Source organism: Nannospalax galili, unplaced genomic scaffold, assembly GCF_000622305.1.
Source record: "Nannospalax galili isolate Female #2095 unplaced genomic scaffold, S.galili_v1.0 scaffold223, whole genome shotgun sequence".
In the NCBI taxonomy this organism is placed as follows: Eukaryota; Metazoa; Chordata; class Mammalia; order Rodentia; family Spalacidae; genus Nannospalax; species Nannospalax galili.
This window is the reverse complement of record NW_008348885.1, coordinates 77,365-81,813: the sequence shown is the minus strand read 5'-3', so window position 1 is coordinate 81,813 and position 4,449 is coordinate 77,365. Positions and strand designations below refer to the sequence as shown.

At 42.1% G+C, this 4,449-nt stretch overlaps 1 pseudogene; it reads right to left on the bottom strand.

The window, feature by feature from the left end:
* Positions 1-1,790: 1,790 nt before the first annotated feature.
* LOC103744396 lies at positions 1,791-2,224 on the bottom strand (annotated as a pseudogene).
* Between the last annotated feature and the right edge of the window lie 2,225 nt (positions 2,225-4,449).

Sequence of the window (4,449 nt, the reverse complement as noted above, 5' to 3'; positions counted from 1 at the left end):
CTGGTTAAGATTTTCTACTGTGCTATGGGCTTGTCTGAGACATGATATGCTGATAGGTTTCCTTCCTGTGCAGAAGTTAAAGTTCCTCTCTCTCTTCCCTCTGTTTCTGCACCCTCTCTATGTTCTTTCTTTCTCTCTGTCTGTCTGTTTCTATCTCTTTCTTAACTCTTGGGATGTGGGGCCCTTTGCAAACACGAAGGAGAGTCTAAGTCACCTTGCATTTTAAATTCCTCACATCTACATAACCAGAGGTAGGGGGATCTTTGTGGAGTTGAGATCCTGCCCAGCCAGCCCTGTCCACATAGGAAGTTCCTCAGTATATTAGTTACTTTTCTGTTGCTGTTATCAAAACACTGACCAAAGTCAACTCAGAGATGAATAGGTTTATTTTATCTCTTATCTCCCAGGTCACAGTTCATCAGTGACTGCGGGAAGGCAATGCAGGAACTCAGGGCAGGATTGGAGTACAGACCCTGGCAGGAATTCTGCTTGCTCACTTGCTCCTCTGACCCATGGTCAGCCTGCTTTCTTATACAGCACAAGATCACCTGCCCAGGGGGGCACCACCCACAATATGCTAGGCCCTCCCACATCCCTCAACAATCAGGAAAATGGTCCACAGACATATCTGTGGGTCAGTTCAAAGGAGGAAATTTCTCAATTGAGGTTCCCTTCAAGAAGCTGTGTCAACTTGGGTTTATTCATGCCAGCAGACCTGGACAGGTAACACTGAAGTTTGGGGCCACGAATTAGTCAGAGTTTCTCATAGGTTTCAGTGAGGTTCTATGGGATTACTGGTGCAGATGTCTATAGGTCCTAAGACAACAAATGGAACACTCCTTCTTCTGGCACCTCTGCAGAAGCAGATATTAAGAGCAAAGATCAAATCATTCCATAACCACAGAATTTATTGCAATGTCATTACAAACAGAAGTGTCTTCATTATTTGTTCCTCAAGATAGCTTTGAGGTCTTTAGTGTTTTTGGTTCCTAAAAGCACTATAAATTGAGTATCATATGTATGTCCTCAAGTATAATATCAGTCATTCATTGATAAAAACAGCATCAGACACCCGGAAAGTATCATTAAATTCATGAGTACATGTATTTCATTTTCTCTTCATTTTAGGATCTGAGGTCTGCTCCACAGGAGGGAATTCCTACACTAACTGGTGCCTTAAACAAGGTCAAAAGTCCATGGTTCAGGAGGTCACAGGCCGTAGAGCAGAACACACTACCACTGTTTTGCTAAATGGATACATTGTCAATGTTCACGTTCCATATGTATGTTTATATGCATAGATTAGATTAGCAGTGCTCTCAACCTCAGCCAGAGAAGCTGCATATGCCAGTGAATGCAGAGATTCGTAATTAGCAAAAGTACTGAGAGTGACTCTTGAGTGCACAGCCCCTAAATGGGACCTCTATGTCCAATCACAGCACCCACCTCAAGTCTCGGGAAACATCACAGGACAGGGGTATAAAGAGTGTAGGAAGAGGAGAATGGGCAGCAATGAGTGCTGTGAAGTGCTGTCTTTTTCACATGACCTAGCTGTTGCACTCATCAGTCACAGAAACTAATTGAGATGAAGGTAATAAAATGAACATTTGAGCAGGCAGTGAACACACAGACACACAGACATACAGATACACACACACACACACACACACACACACACACAGGAGATAGAATGGGAATATGGGAGGTTGATAATCTTCCTCCTTCATTCCTTCTCTTTTTTTTTTTTTTGAAGTGACTCATGATTTTATTACTTTCATTACAAAATTGGCCTAGAACTGGATTACTTGGCCCTTTATCTTCTTATCACCTCCCAGTTCAAAAATGCTTCCATCTCTTAATAGCCAGCATTCTCTTAGATCTGCGTTTGGACTCAACACACTCAAGCCTCAATGCAATGTTCTTTGTAGTTTTTGCCTTCTTGTGGAAAGCAGGTTTAGTCTGTCCATGATTGCCACTCCGATTCCTGACATAACGGCACTTCCTGGGCATACAGAGAATCCTTGCCCTTCTTGTACTTTGTCGCTTTGTGGGGTTGGAGCTTACCACATTCCTTGTAGAAAGTCTGGTAGGTTTTAGGAATGTCCACCATGCTTGTGGGAGTGCTAGCAACACAGAAAGCAAGCAAGCCTTTCTTTTTTTCTTAAAGTATTTTGGAAATCAAGCAGTCTAGGGACCAAGCAATCATTTGGAGAAAGAAGAGTGGGAGAACTCAGACTATATTTGTATCTTCCATACCAGATGAGGTAGTGCTCAGTCATTCTGGGTCCAGAATTGTAGCTTTCCACAGGTTTCACAGGGTTTACTTAAATGATGTGATCACCAGCATATATCCTATGACCATCATCAAAGGGACTATCCTTGTGGGTCCAACAATAAAGCACATTTACAGAAGCAGATATTGAGGTCAAGGGCAAAAACATCCTTTACAACAAAATTTATCCAACACCAACACGTCAGGGAGCAGGATCATTGCAAAAAGATGTTCTACCAGATCACCATGGTATTGTCTCTTATGATAGCTATGAGATCTTTTGTTTACTCCTTGACAGCTCTTAGAAAACAATGATGGCCAAACTCACACCTACTACAAAGGTCATTCCTTGATAACTACTGTGTCCTAAAATGTACAGTGTTTTAGTGTTTGTGAAAAAATGATGCTAAATGCACACTAAGTAACATTAAACCCATGGGGGTATGTGTGTATGTATATATTGTTGCTCTCTAACACACATACAAAACACACACGAACACACAAACATGCACACAGGTATCCAAGTGCAGGTACATGTAGAAAGAGAGAATCATGAAAATATATACTTATGCAAAGGTATCGAAGAATAATAATAATAGTGATATTAATCATCATACTAAAAAGAAAAATAAATGAGACCTGATGTAGGTAAAAGCATGGTGCTGGACTAGTCCCTTTTGCCCTTCAACACCCACTGTACTTACCTCTTTCTGTGGGGTTCAGAACAGTGAAAACAAAGGCCTTCAGTCAAGCAGGATTACATCCTGGGTCCAAAAGCACAGGTTGGTGTGTAGGTAGGAATGTAGGTGTGTTGGTAGACTGACCTTTCGTTCCTTTACACCTGTCTTTCAGAGTCAATTGCCACCAACTTACAAGGAAGGTCCAGCTTCCCAGAACCCCACAAATGAAATAATCTGTCCAAAGTTCTCATACTGCAGTGCAGAATGTACTTGTGTGGTGTGACTTTTCCAGGGAAGAGAAATCTGAAGAAATGATCCATGCACCACAGACAGAGTAAGCAATATTCCACCAAAGTGAACCAATGAGTTTGTTAAGTATACATGAAAGGTATGTGTGCTTATTGATGTCATCTGGGAACTTTGGAAGGACCCTCCACATCATAGTAATCCTGCATATTCTCTCAACCTGTAGCCACACATCTAAACTCACTGTACCTTGTTCAGGAAACCAAGGACAAACCTTTCCACAAAGCCTAAAAAATTTTCAAGATGCTTATGTTCCACTTTTGCTCCTCGGGCCTGAAGCATATTCTTTAACATATGTACAAGGAGCAAGTGACTGTTTCCTTGCCCCATCTTTTCCCAAGATAAATGCTCACCGCTCCCCAATTGTACCGAGTGCACTCAGTTTCTCCAGCGGTGTCCTTCACTTTTTAACCTGCTTTTGAGGCCCCTGTTTTGGTGCCACCTGCTGGAGCCAGCCAGCCAAGAAGAACAGCATCTGAAAGGAAAAGTGAGGGTGAAAGAAAAACAAGAGACAGAGAAAGATATTTGGGAGGACCGTCAGTAAAGACTGCAGCCACGGTTTATTTTAGCTCAGCCTTTTTATACAGTAGAACATCAGATAGCCACAGTTTGCTTAGCTGAATTAGCTTCAACAGCTCTTTTTTCCCACCTTTATCTGAGGGTCAAGGAACAGTCAAATACTTGTTGTGAATACAACCATTTAACTATCTTCCCTAAATTATCAACACATTCTTCCTGACTTGGCAGAACAATTCGGGACTTGTGTGCAAAACACACAAACTCTTGAGTCAAGGCGAAAGATCACAAAGTAGACAAGCAAGCCTGCCACAGCTCAGTACACATAATGGCTGTGCTTATACTAATAGCTCCCCACACTCCTGAGACCGAATTTGTAACAAAAGGGACACCTCCAGATTTGTGATTCTTGCATACTCCTGGAAGATTTATGTGGGTGTCTGTCTATTGAGTTTCCAACCTGGTCTACCCATTCTTCCTGAAGCATGACTGCCAATGTGGGAACACAGAATTTACTAATACAGATGCAAGAGGGAATGTCCCCCACCATTTGGGTCCATTGCCCTAGGCTGCCCATCCCATCTGCCCACTTTCAATAAACAATCATTGCTATTATGTGATCTCATTTGATCTTTAAAATCTCATGGGATTTCCAGGCATGGATTATGGTGACTT